The 14911-nt window shown below is 42.8% G+C and overlaps 1 protein-coding gene across 1 annotated transcript in view; it reads right to left on the reverse strand.

Annotated features, from left to right (window-relative positions):
* FSTL4 (follistatin like 4) overlaps positions 1–14911 on the reverse strand; it is a 382047-nt gene that overhangs the window by 366095 nt on the left and 1041 nt on the right. The gene's annotated exons all lie outside the window — the stretch shown is intronic.

The following is a 14911-nucleotide window of genomic DNA, read 5'->3' on the forward strand; positions in this document are numbered from 1 at the left end:
TTTTTTTTTTTTTTTTTTTTTTTTTTTTTTTTTTTTTTTTTTTGTTCTTTAATTTTTTTTCAAAGCTGTCTCATCTGATAACGTTGCAGGATGTTGCTTTGGGATAGATTATAGCATGAGAAACACAGGAGAGTCAGAAAGAAGGAAGTTCTCTTCCTCTCGTTACAGAGGAGAAGATGATGCGGCATGTTTAAAACCAGGCTCATTCTCCAACAATTACAACCTTTTAATATTCCTCCAGCTTAACTCTAGAGAGAAATCATCGTTATCGACATTCAATAGCTGGCACTATAAAAGAACAGGGACATTTTTCTTGCTTAGGACGAGCCCTCGAGGGGTGCGACACGCTGCCTGGCACTCACCCGTGCAGTGTTGGGGTTTTACACCTCACCCGACACGCGTGTGCGGAGCCCCTGCACTTTTCACATTTTGGGAAGGGGCAGGAGCGACGAGACAGCTGCTGCGCTGCTTCCTCTGTACGGTGATTGAATGAATCCCATCACCCTTCTGACTGATCTCTTCATCACCGCGCTAAGAATAGCCAAGTCACAGGCTTTGTACTTCACTCGTCACCTGAACAATTCCATTTTTCTCCTGCTAGGAGTATTTTATTTAGCCATTTCAACCCTGGACAGTAACAGAAAGCTCCCGTACGCCAGCACTGCACCCACTGGGTTACACCGTGGGACTAAGCGTCTTCCAACACATGACGACTACGACGGGATGTTAATCGCCACGGCTCTACTGATTATTTCACTTTAATTTACATCAGATGAAAATGCGGCCATCACGTTTATTAAATGAAAGTATTTGAGAAGCCTCCTCCGTAAAGTGCGCTGGAGCACATGGAGCTTCGTCTGAGGTCAGCCAGATGCTGCAGCAGTTATGGCATTCGTTAAATCATCGAATATTAATGACAAATTAACACAAACTTCACATGAGAAGTAAATTTTCACCTTCAGACTCTTTTAATGAATTTCATTGGATATATTTTCAGGCTAGCAGTAATCTGACCGACATTATTTTTCAAATATTTCATCCACCCCATTTCTAGCTATTTTTTCCCTTCCCAACAGCTAAGAGCCCATTGATTCCACCTTTAATTACTGTTCACAGCCACATCTGTTCCTGATATTCAAACAGGGGGGGAAAAAAAAAATAAAATCAGTGAAACATTACAAAGTGATTTCTCATTTACTTTTAAAATCATTACACAAATGCCTTTTCCTGCATATCAGTTTTAAATAGTCCTACAACCCGGAGGAGGAAAACAAACAAAAACTGCTTCTGTTTTTGGAAAGTAAGGAATCAAAATCAGTCGAAACTCCTGCTTCCTCCTTCTGCTCCTCCTGACTCCCATCAATCCCTTTAAAAGAATTGTACTGGGTTTCTAACCCGGAGTTGTGCTGCTGATCAAAGCACAGACAAGAGAGTGCTGGTGGAGAGAGGGGACATTTTAATATCTGGCATGCACGCATGCATGCCTCTGTGTTCCTGTTTTCCTTGGAACAAATGCCGTTATAATTTCTTCAAGGAATCAATAACGTCCATTGCCAGAGCACCGCACTGTTTGAGATGCAGATTGCATAAGGAGACTGAAAATTTATTGCGTTGTAAACGTAGGCAGAAGGTGGTAGGTAAGCTGTAATTAAAGTTTTGCTGATAATAAAAAATGGGGGGAAATAAGCAGACTCCATAGTCAGTAAATGATAGTACTGCTGCACAATCGCACCGTCTTGCAGAGAAAACTGCAGCACTAGGCTCTTTTTCTGAACCATTAGCCTAAGAAGTGTGGTTTACATTTCAAACACACACCCCCCAAAAATGCTGGCGTCGTGTGCGCCCTTCGTCAACACTTAACATCTCCAGAGCCTTTCAGAACGTCAACTTTTAAACCTTATGCTAATTCTTTGAAAATCACGTCTGTCTTTTATTATTCTAAGGATGTGCTTTTACCTGGGAAGCTAAAATTAAGGAAGACCTTTACCATTACACAACTGATACGGGGGTTTTTTATCCTTCCCTGTAGCAGACCTGGCAGGTCACAGGCTGGGGGGTGGCAAGATGTTTAATGAGAAGTCAGCAAACCTTCCTGCAAGGGTTTATCTCACAGACAGGCTGTGGAGGGGAACCCACATCCTTCCTCCCCACGTGTGTCTGGAGCGAGGAACTGTCCCTACGCCTGCTCCAGTCTTGCGTTGTGGCTGACCGCGTAAAAAGATGTAAGGCACAAAACAAAACCTGCCACCTGTTTTCTTTTTCTTTCCCTTCCTTTCACAACATATCCTTGATTTTCAGATTTCTGTCCTTGTCCCAGGGTTGGGATTGCTCACTACTAATTATCCAATAAAAACAGAGTGGAAGTATTAAATCTATCCCTAGTTAACCCGATGTCTTTAATAATAAAAGAGATTTTGCACAAGGGATAAATACTCTATCTCATTTTCCCACTCTTAAAAGTCTCCTGTCACTCCACACTTATTAATACTGCTACTAATATACTGTTCCCAGTTAGCCACTAAAATAGTTTGGTTATTCCTATTAATTCACCAATAAAATGTGGCCTCACAATGCAATAAAAAAGGCTTTGTTGCTTATGGGGTTTATTGGCAGCATCTATTTGCCCAACCTGTCAAGAGGTTTTTCCCCAGTTTTCTAATACTACCGCCAAAAACACCCCGAGAAGGAAATATAGCAAGGAAGCCGTATGTGATCCCGTGCCAGATGTCACCGGCTTCTCCCCAGCTATCTGGCAGCGACCGACAAACACAGCCAAGTGTCCATCCCTCCAGGTTAAGGGTGAGTGGATGCTGCAGGAAACTCTTCCAGGACACAAAACCAGCTACTTTCTGGTTAAAATTCAGAACACCTCACTTTCTGAGAGAGACAAGCAGCCTCCCAACAGCAGGGTTAACCTCTGCTCTTGAAAGGTGTGAAACGCCGACACTAGGGACAGAGGCTGCTGTTCATGTCACAAAGTCACAAACACGTAATTTAGCTGCTAAATTAGCAATCTAGTGCTAATTTATGAACTCCCCAGTCTATTCTATGGAAGCAAGAACTGGAGAAGACCCTTCCCTTACAAATACCATCCTGGGCAATCACGCACAGCCTTGTGATGGGTGTTGGACTCAGAAAAGCCCACTGAAAGCCTCCTTGGACAAAGATGCAAAACACTTCCCCAGAGCTTATAACACACCTAAAACATTACTAAAGAGATCAGCCAAGATGTCCCAGAAGAGAAAAATGAGAAACCTCAAGCATCCTTCGACAGTAAAGAGCTTGTTAGGCAAAATACTCAGATGGTTCAAAGGAGTGGACCAAGATCCGTGATAGCAGGGAACACGATGAGTTCAGCCCAGGTAACCTCAAAGGACTTAATGGTTATTTAAGCTGAGCTTCTCACCAGGCTTTGCTGTCCATGAACCCTGCCCAGCACCCTGCCCGCAGGTACAGGCAGGCAGACGCCTGCTCAGTCACTCGCAGCAGGTTGGGCAGCATCACCTCCTCTGATGCTCTTTCCTTCTAATTTGATCTTCCTCCTTGTCAGACAGAGAGATTTGATGGGACCCATCAAAACAAAGAACCAGCAGTATGCAGGGATGCCAGAAATCCCAACACAGCGTGCTGCCCACTGTGGGGAAGGATTGGGTTCAAACACTGCAACAGGAATAATTTAAAAAAAGAGGAGAGCTAAGCCCATTACAGAATTGGGCCAGGATTTTTAAACTGGATAATGTTAATGTGCTTGGATTGGGAATCCTAATTAATACGCAGCCAGTGTGACTGTGCAACACTGTCCTCTATTGGAAACAGCTCACCAGATCACACGAAACACTGCGAGACATCCTCCGCCTTAGCTTGTAGGAAAACAGCCCCGTCATTTGTTAGGGCTTAACAAATGTGATTTGGCTGATGGTGTCTGTACGGGCTTCCTCAGCATTATGCATCACCCACAAGTTGTCCTAAAATATCATTGTGGTTTGACTTTGCTTTGTGTTTATTCGGTGCTGGTAGCAGTAAAAAGGCTTTGCACAAGAGAGCCATTGAATTAATATGAGCAGATTTATTGAGCAGGCTTTATAATCTTTCTTGCACACCAAGCTCAAAATCTCTAACGCATATATTAGGAGAAAGGATCCTGACAGAAACGCTGCGAGGTGCCCCATAAATATCCCAGTGCCTCTGTAGATGGGAAACCCAGTGACCTCCTGGAAGGAGTACAATTCATAACTCCACCTACTTGCAGGGACAGGCCCCGGGATAAGGCATCATTTATTTTTTTTTAAAGCGACCATCTCTGGAGATTTCTAGGAATAAAAAGCTGATTCACAGAGGTTACAGAAAGATGACGACCAGTGACTTACTGGGAGGAGGAGAACAGCACTGTGCAGTGGCTGGTGGCCACTTACCTCTTGCACCATCTTACCTCTCACTGGGCAACAAGTGGGTGGTTGCTGCGGCAGGGAGGAGCAAAGCTCCGTATTAAATCAAACAAGATTCAGCAGCACAAATGCTGCCTGTTGGCTGCCAGACTTCCCTCCCTCCTCCTCCTCCTCCTCCTCCAGGAAAAACATTTCCTGACTTTACTGCGTGGTTTGCCACCCTTCCTCCCATGTTTTAGAAAAAACGTATTTTCCTATTTTCAATCTAATTTCTTGTCTTCACGGTCATCTTTCTATGACCTTGGAGGAGAGGGAATACTTTCCCCACACCCAGGCTGTTTTACCTTTCTAACAGATGCAGTTGGGGGAAGCTAGCAGAAGTCACACATCCATCTAATGAGATAAGCCACAGCTCCTTTCCCAGACAGCAATTGGCCCAGTGACACCACACTGGGGCATGAGGTGGAGGAAAATAATACGACCTCTTTCAGGATCTGATCTTAAGTAAAGGGACGTCTCCCAGCTGATGTGTGACCTGGGTTCAGGTGCGTTCTGAAGGGCACACGCTGCACGTCACTGGTGCTCGGTCATCTCTGCCCACTCCATGCCAGCGCTGGTGACACTGTCCTCAGCAAGACTGGCTGCAGCAGGGAGAGTTCACACCTGCTATTGTGAGGGGCCTTGCAGTCATTAGACTCCGAAATTGCTTTCCATGGTGTACAAGAGACATAACAAATGGCTAATTTAATAAAATTGTGTCGGTTCATTCAGCCAGAGAAGCAAGGATAATAGCAGCTGATTCTGGAAAGAATTGAAAGTCATTCAGATGTTGTGGGTTTGAAATTCTCATAATGGGAGTGGTGGTGCCCAGGTTTCAGCTGGTCCCTCCTTATCCCTCCTCCTCCTCCTGCGCCACCAACGTGCTGTGGCAGAGGGAGAGGAAAAACACGGTGGTGTGGCCCAGGGACAGCGGGGAGGCAGTGCAGCTAAACAGCAGAATGCAGTAGGGATATTAAACTCTTCCCAAGTTCCTTTTATCAGGAATTCCCCTGTCCTAATGCCATTAAATTAAGAGCATCCACATGTTCGAATCCATCCCAGCAACCACCAGTTCAGGCACCCAGTGTCCAACCACCGCTTCTTCCTCTGCTCTCCCTGCTACGGAAGTTGCAGCCCTCAAGTTAAATGGGACAAACTCTCCAACCCAGCCCCAGCTCTTCCTTCCACCAATTAAAGATCTGATGTAATTTTTAATGAACACAAGAACGGGTCCTGATTCAGTGAGGAGGATATGGAGACTCCTACAGCAGAGACCTGAAATGGCTCCAGCTGCAGGAGTGACTCCGGTTAGAGAAGAGGCAGCAGAACGCACGAGGAGCCCCTGCGTGGGTCTGCCGTGCTCAGACAAGAGCACAAGTACACAAACACGTCAAATCAAGCACCGCATTACACAAAACACCACCAGCCGCAGCGCAGATTGAATTTTTTCACTGGACATTATGGATATATAATCATCATCATCACCACCGCAATAGCAATCAAGGTTGAATCATCAGCTTCCACATTACCTTAAAGGTGAAACGAAATGTTAAAAGAAAAGCCATTGAAAAGGCCCCTTCCACCTCCCTTTACCCAAGAATAAATCCAAATAACTCAGAGAAGCCCGCTACCAAAAGAGCAATTAATTTGATCACAGTCTCGCAGATGCAAGTTCTTTAATAGATTTTTAAACAGTCCTTACCCGATGACCTTAAAACAAGTTGTAGTTATCATGTGTAAATTCATTATTTCCTAAAATGTTTTAATTTTATAATTAACTTGAACGCATTACTTGCATTCAATCTAGATTCGGAATGAAACCGAGCGGTACTGAAGGAAATCACGTGGACGGAGACACGACGGTTTTCTCACTTTATCATTTGGGCTGTACGAGACAGGAGGGTTTTCCCCAGGTGCCTGCAGATGCCAAAAGCTTCCCACTGCCTCTGCAACGCCAGAGCACGGCCCAACCTGGCTTAGCCAACACTTCCCTCCATCGCAACACGGTCCCAGCTGTGCTAAAGGCACAACCACCGGGCACAACATCTGCACGAGTTCCCACCTCCTGGAGCCAGCAGAGAAAACGTGTTCCAGGAAAAACAAGTTTATTATGCCTGCTTGCCTGTGGCACGTTTCTGTATGGATTTTCTGGTGTTTGTTAGGTCTCCCTCTTCCAGACAAACATTTCTTCTGACAAATCTTCCTGGGAATTTTAAGCCTTCCAGATTCCTGTCGGGATGCGCTTGAAAAAGGCTCAAAAATTGCTGGGGAAGGGGAAGCAGACAGGCAGGGAAGAGTCTGAATGTGCTTCTCTTGGTTCCCCCTTTCCTGGGGACTTTTTGTAGGTCTACCAAAGGCCATCAGGATTCCTGGGAGAGCAGCCTCAAGTCCCACCTCAGCTGCCCAGGGCACCATTTCCATTCACAACCTTCTCCCGCACCCAGTCCTGTTCCTAAGATGAGTGTTCAAGTTAGGATCAAGCATATGGGATGTCATGAAAACCTGCTGCTCCTCCCTGCTGCCCTTGGTCAGGTCCCTGCATCACGCTGGGGCTCCCTGCTCCTCCCTGAAACCCTCGACACCACATCAGGGACCTCACTAGATCTCTGGGGAGAAGTTGAGCACAAGTCCCTCCTTCCTGAATGCTCAATGTTATTTAAAGGAATGTAACACCCAAACCAAGAGTAAAGAAGCCAGACAGGCGCCACCCATCGCTCTCAACACCAGCAAAAGCCAAGCTGAAGCTGTGGGAAGCACCCACTGACCCCAGCAACTCCTTTTCATCACCTGATGGCTTTGCAAGAAGGGGCTCTCATGCATCTGGTAACACACGCACAGGATCACAGTTTTCAAATAATGAAGAAAAAAACCCCAACCAAACAAACAAAAAAAAACCATCGCAAATCTGCTATGTCTGAATACTTGCAACTTCTTAGTAAAACAGCCTCAAGTCTTCCCAGCTCCCTGCCAAGCCCTCGGCAGCTGAACACCTGCACGCTCCATCTGTCCCTACCTTTGCAGATCACCTCTTACTTCAATCACTTTGCCACCAACCCGTCCCTCACTGCTTCCTCCAGAATATTTCTCTCTCCAGACCTTATGGGACCACAACGCTCCAGTCTGCACCGTCTGATTTCCAAGGGAATCTGCCGCAGAGAGCAACCTTGGAGAAAACAAGCACTCACCAGAGAACGGCTTGTCCGTGTTCTCTGTGGGTTTGTTTAACTACAAAAGCTTATGCTGCTGTTGGCTTGGCATTTAGGAGGAGACTGGGTAAAAATTAAAAGCTCCGAGCACAAGCAAAAGTTAAAGAGGGGAAGAGGCACCATCAGCTGTGCCCCTGTAATTCAGTGCTTGATAAAAAAAATACAAGGGTTTGGGAAGTCTAGACAGGGACAAGAAGAATTGGGCATAGACGGAAAATGTAACCTTTGATGAGTGACAAGTGAGGTTATACGGATGAATACTAATGTGAAACCTTTGAATAATTCATACTTGGGTTCAAGGTAAAACAGTTTAACCTGATACCTTAGTAGTTGTGCTATCTTGCTGGCCTCAGGAATATTATCTCAAAGAACAAGATCAGAACATAACCCAGGTTTTAGATGTTAATTTGTCCAGAGGTATTTAAAAATCAAAGCTCGATCGCAGTTGTCTAAAAATTGCCGAGCAAGCAGCGTAGGTCGGATGGCTCTCCTTCAGTCCCAGCCCTTCAACCTTGCCCCATGCCCACCAGCACGTGCACCGGCATAACTTTTCAACATTATGCTTCAGAGAAAACCTGGACCAGAAATTCTCACAAAAGGTGAAAAAGCAAACGGGAAGAGTTTTGACCACGGTTCCCCAAATTGTAAAGCAAAACGCGTTTCTTCAGGGGAGCTTATTTACCTTACCAGCCTCTTCCCAGGAAGGACCCAGTTTAGAAACTGGGAGCAGTTTCAAAATTTAAGATGACATTTTATCCTGTTTCATCTTCTGCCTTGCCAAGCCCTTCACAGGCCTCATTTTAAATCTTAAAATAAACTTATACCTTTAGACAGCGTCCAAATTAACCAGTCCTCTGAGAGAGCGCCTCTGTTCCTCCAGCGAACAGGAGGAAACCTGGACAACCACCGAAGTTATTTTTAACTGTACTGTAACGTGTTGGTACAAATTCCGCTTTCACACACAGCCTTTCAAGTGATATAAAAAATGACAACAAGTGATATAAACTGGGAAGCAGCAGCCATTGAGGGCATCAGAAAAAACTCTCTCTCTCTCCCCCCCTCTCTCCAGGCAGGAGATAAATCCAACATTACAAATTAGCACCATAAAATTACACACATTTGCAGTGATTTATACACTTATTTTATCTAAGCCAGGCATTTTTTGCTTTCTAAGGAGGGAGAAGGATAGCAAAAGTATACCCATCTGTCCCAGCTGCTGCTGCCTGCATCCGGAACTTTCTGCTCTCCCGTTACAATGCCATGCAGCTCTCCAAATTTTTTTTTTTATTTTTTTTTTAAATCTGTAGATCACCACGTGCTTATACAAATGTAAATAAATCGGAGGCTTATGCTACGGGAAAATTTGTCTCCTTCAGTCTGGTGCTTCAGTGCTTCTGCCGCACTTGTATATCAGAATTGCAATGCAGCTGCTATATCAGGAAGCTGTAAAACCCAGACACATTTGCCTATGGTTTCTTTTTTTATTCTTTCTTCCTTCCTCTCTTGCAAACTTCACCTCACCTTTCATACTTTATCATTGTGCTGTGTAATCTCTATCTCTGTGGAACTGCTGGGCTCACTGCAGCGCCTAATACAAAACATAAAATATTGCACGGCGCAACCATGCAAAAGGCCAATTTTCATTAATCAAATATTCAGAAGAGCCAGTGCTTTATTATAATAAAAGCTCAGAAACCAGACTGTGAGGAAAAACCACATAAGATGGAGTTTCACCACATGACATGCTGAAAAAGTTCCCACCAGGAAAATCTCAGCACTTCATTTCAGAACAGCCATCAACCAGCTCCTGCTGCTGGCGGATGCTCTGCACCTTTATCACAAATAAAGCGCAATAACAATGAATATCTATCTCTCTCCAGTAAAAGGCATCCTCCCTTGCTCCCTCACCTGCTGGCAGCAGGAACTCTAAAATATGGCCTGGGAGGTGTTGCAGTACACTTAGCCGTGCACAACGCAATACCAATCCGCTGAGGGGAACGAGCTGCTGCAATCACCCACTGCAGAGAAGTATCTCCGAGATGTAGCAGATGATGCTTTTGGGTTTGTAAACACGGTTTAATCCCACCTTGCAACAGCCAAGAGGGTGAGAAATAGCTACAAACGCTTGCAGGGCTCCGAAGGCGCTGAGCCTCATCAGGACAGGACCTGAGCATCCCCCAGATGCCAGCCTGGAGGAACCAAGTTGTGCCAACATTTTGCTCGTGCTTTAATGACTGCGTAGTTATTAAACATGCCCGCACCACTTGATTTGTGCTGTTTTATTTCTGAAGCTTCCAGTTTGGCAGCAGAGGACGGTCAGGACGTAAGGACGGGGAAATCACAAGCTCACATTTATCAGGCACAGGGCAGGATGATGCAAGAAGCCCCCTAAAATCGTTCATATTTTAAAGGTGGGCTTTTCCCCCTGCCACATCCCCCATTTTCTGCTTACAATATTATACGCCAGACTCCAGCTGGATAATCCTACCAGCACCCTTCCCATAAAAACCTTCCTGCAAAAAAGGCTGCTCCACTCACACCTAAACCTAGAGGGTCTCCTTTTCCCAGAGCCTCTGCGATGCTCTGGGCAGCTTTTCAGTTTAATCACACAACGCATGCCCCAACTTCAGCAGCTCCCCATGACATGTGAGCCCCAGCAAGGGATGGATTCTGAAAAACCCACCAGACCCAACACCCACCGCAGGGTACACGTGCCTTGTCATGGTTTGAGCCCAGAGGGCTGTCACCCCTCCACACCCTTGCTGGTCGCTTCCCAAAAATAAGTCCGTCGCTTCCCAAAAATAAGTCCGTCGCTTCCCAAAAATAAGTCCGTCGCTTCCCAAAAATAAGTCCGTCGCTTCCCAAAAATAAGTCCGTCGCTTCCCAAAAATAAGTCATTTCCCAAAGTGAAGGCTCTAACTGCATTCTAAATTTTAATTCTATTTTATGCAGTACTGCAGAAAAGTGGACACTGAAAAATTATCTGACTGGGAGCTTAGCAACAGAAAACCATAAATCACCCTGGCAGTTATATAGTTTTCTTGTGAGGTAGTGCTTATGGGAGTAGCTGTTAACTAACGGAGGCACGCGTTTGGCTCTGGTGATTCTTAGAGTCTCCAGTCAGTAGGTGCAGGGACTATCAACTGCAGCGGCCCAGTCCCATATTTACAGCCTTTTCCTAAATGATGGGGAAGCAGATGTCAAGGTCTGTCATTCCCAAGGTCATTTTGGGCCACGGTAAAGGATTTAGGGGTTGGACCCTCTGTGAAAAAAAAAAAAAAAAAAAATGAAAAAAAAAAAAAAAAAAAGAAAAACCAAAAAAAAACAACCCAGAAATAACAGGCAGTAAGAATACAGAGAGATTATTTATTGTTAATTAAATCTGCACTGAGCACAATGACAGGGAAAAAATAGTTGGAAATTAATTCATTGCCTATATAGCAAATGAAACTAATGGATGTTTGAGGAGTTTGACAGAAAATTTAAAAAAAATATAAACAAAAAAACAACCTGTGTGAAGCAGGAAATTAGACTCCTTTTCCAGACTCTACCAGGCCTCATTAGGCAGAACAATTAGCAAATGTTTCAACAGATAAAAATAGAAAAGCTTGTGGTCACACTGCTGGATTTTACCTCAAAAGCACTCGTGTGTTAATTAGAGTTTTATGTAGGGTTTTGCCAAACGTGTCAGCTATATTCCCAACTGGAATAAACTGATGGAGCTCAACGGAACTGGGGCGATTTAGCCTAGCTCGTCTTTTATTTCTCAAACAATATTTGTTTATGAATACATCCCTTGTGCTAAAAGATGAACTGATTTCAAAGTTGTAAAAGATTTTCAGTCTCCTTCAGTTGCAAATCAGGAGCGAGCAGGAGAATTTTCCACAGAACTACCAAAGCTTGATTTAAAACCGGGAGAACCAAAACATCTAACTCTCAGTTTAAGGAGTTACTTCCTGAAATATTTATTTTCCCAGCAAATCAATAACTACAAATCCAAATGGATAAAACTACAGAAGAAAAAGTAATTTGCTTTAGGGCCACTAAAATACTTGAGTTGTGCAGCTTAAGATTTAATCCAAAAGCATTAAGTGCAAGCAGAGATATATCAGTGCTGAAATATCTCACAACTATCATCGTATAAAACTTGCTGCGTTTGTCAAGTTTGCTTGCTAATTAAAAAAAAAAAAAAAAAAAAAAAAAAAGGACCTAAGCACATGTAGGTGTGGAAACATTTCAATAGGGAAAAAAAAAAAAAAGTTATTTGAGCATTTTGCATATTAAAACTGCTCTTACTGTTCTGACTGCTCTTACATTTAATTGCGGTGGTTTCAACCACATCAGGATAATCAATCACCACTTTAAAAATGTAATTAACTCCCGCAAGAAACTGTTCATGAAGGGTATTAAGAAATTTACTGTCTGAAGCTAAATTTAGGTTTACTTGTAGGATTTCTTCTGCTTACAGAAATACTCTATCTCTGGCACTTTATTTTCTAGCCCTGCAAGTGTTGCTCAGGTTGTTTCTGCCGAAGATGGAGAGAACTAGACCTTAGCAGGAAACACAGGGCAGAAGGAAAAAACATTTTGGGAGGTTTTAGGGGTTTTTTTTTGAGGTTAGGTTGGTTTTTCTTGGGAGAGAGAGGGTGCTAAAGGCAGATTGTCTTTATTCTCTGGAGCTTTTAATGATTTTTTTACAGTATATATCCTGCGAAGATCCTCTCAAAGGAAATGAGGAGGATAAATTTAAGGCGGTGATGAAGCTGCTCACAAAGAGGCAGATTTCATCTTTGCTCAGTACAGCGGCGTGTTTTCTGGCTCGGCGCTGGCACGGACTCTCCCCACGCCCCAGCAGACACAGGTTTTGCCAGCATCACCTCCCTGATGCACGGCAGCTTCCAGTCCGAGAACTGGGAGTCCTTTCCCATCCGTGGGGATGAAACACCAAGCTGGCTAATTTATTTGCAAGAAAGATCATCTTTTCCCCTGTGGATGGACTACAAACTTCATTCTATATTGACTTAAAACTACACAGATTCCTAAACTCAACTTAAAAGCCCAGTTCAGTCTTTTTTTTTTTTTCCCCCCGAGAAAAATAAAGCCCATGACAAATCAGGTACATAAAACACAACACAAAGTTCTTCTCCACCAGACAGCATCTTCGTCAGCTTCCATTATACTTTGACATCGGATTTAAACAGGAGTTAAAAGATAACTATTTGCCACTTATTTGATTTTATTAAAGTCTTAAAAATACCTTTGATATACACTTTGAACCACTATTGCTTTGCAGCTGCTTGAACCGTGGCACTTACCATGCAAATAACAATAAAAACAAGGGAGAGAACCAGCAAATGGTGGCAAATAAACACTACTGCCTTTCATCCCTCTCTAAACCAGAGGTAGACAGGCATTAAAAAAAAAAAAAAAAATTGCTTTAAAGAGTTTCTGACAAAGCAGCTGCTCACTGAAAGCTTTCCTTGCTCTCATGTGGACGTACGGCCACATCACGATGCGGTCGGTCCCAGTGAGGATAATGCCCATGAGAATTCGCAGGCAAAAAGCAGCAGTTCTGGTTTCAGGTATGTGCAATGGCCAAAAAAGGGCTGCAAAAACCTCCCAACAGGAAGGTGTCAACACCCCACTTCTGCAAAAAAAAAAAAACCATCCTCCCCGGTTCCCGTGTTAGCTCACAAACAGCCACAGTAGTTACACGGAGATGTTTTAACAGATGGAGCAACCAGCTGGAAGTTAGATACTACTTCCCCTATAGCTGGACACATACAGAGCTCTATTAAATTTTAAATTTTAATCAGAGAATGTCAAGTTCAAAATTAAACTTAAGCCTCTAATTTTTAAGGTTTGGGGAATGAAATATATTATCAGTCATAAATGCCCTTTATTTGAAGGAGAGGGAGCGTCACTCCTGTTTTAAAAAAGCAGGCACATAGTCATTTCCCTTCTATCCCTCAAAAAACACAGGAGTTTCATGCAGACTTGAAGTAGGATATCACACAGGCAGGCCAACTCAATGATAAAAGAAAAATTTTTAAAAAATAAAATACAATAAAAAATTTTAAAATAAAATTTAAAATTAAATAAAAATTAAAAATAAAATAAAATAAAAATAAAAAATAAAATAAAATAAAATAAAATAAAATAAATAAAATAAAATAAAATAAAATAAAAAATAAAATAAAATAAAATAAAATAAAATAAAATAAAATAAAAATAAAAATAATAAAAAAATAAAAAAATAAAAAAATAAATAAAATAAAATAAAATAAAATAAAATAAAATAAAATAAAATAAAATAAAATAAAATAAAATAAAATAAAATATAAAACAAAATAAAGGAAGATATGCAGAGGTTCCCCTCCCCCTTTGCCAAATGAATACGTTTCTGTGTCCTGTCCAGGCTTGGAGAGAAGGAAGTTGGGCTCAGCTGTCAGAGTGCCAACATGCAACCCAGGAGAATAGACCTCCGTTGCCTGTTCTTGCATCGACGTCCTGTGTGAACTCAGGCAGCTCACAGTTCCCTCCCTGCCCCTGAAACAGGAGAACAGCACTGTCCTAAAGACAGCTGTGGCACTGACAACAGAATACAAGGCTGCAAGGTACCCGGACTGCATGAGGAGCAGGGCAACAGGCACAGAGATACAATCATTTTTGTTCTTCCGTTGCCTCACAGAACTGTGGAATGTATCTGGAACATTCAAATACACTTTCTCTTTCAAATTATCCAACTTAATCAAAGCAACATTTCTATTTCCGCTTTCCTTGCTGGTTCCTCTCCAGAGTTTTCAGGCAAAGTGCAGCTGAACATGGATTAAACACTCTAGCAGAGACAAGATCATAGTTTCTTTGCTTTTGCTTTGAAACATAATCAGTCTTCTCATAATGGAGAAAATCGCAGGTAAAACTGCCTGATTCTAACTTCACCATTTTTCTTTTCAGAAAACTGGGAAAAATGTAGTCTGAGAGTTTGGCATTGTCATGTCACTACCTAATGTTACCCATCCATTTAACCACTGTTATTAGAGAATAAACGTAACAGCTCTTATTACTTGAACAGCCACAGCTGTGACTGTTCTGGGAGATCTTAAAGCAAAAATTTTTGTGGATCTAAGGATTTGAGATATTTTTAAAATTTATAAGGGAATAGGACAGGGAGAGTAATGGTACAGCTTGTACACACCATACACTTGATTCTGTCACTCCTTCCACACATTATCTTTTTCATTTAATGAGAAAGATAATTTGTGTTTTATTTAATTGGAA

Source organism: Athene cunicularia, assembly GCF_003259725.1.
Source record: "Athene cunicularia isolate RWA chromosome 13 unlocalized genomic scaffold, athCun1 chr13_part1, whole genome shotgun sequence".
NCBI classification, from domain to species: domain Eukaryota; kingdom Metazoa; phylum Chordata; class Aves; order Strigiformes; family Strigidae; genus Athene; species Athene cunicularia.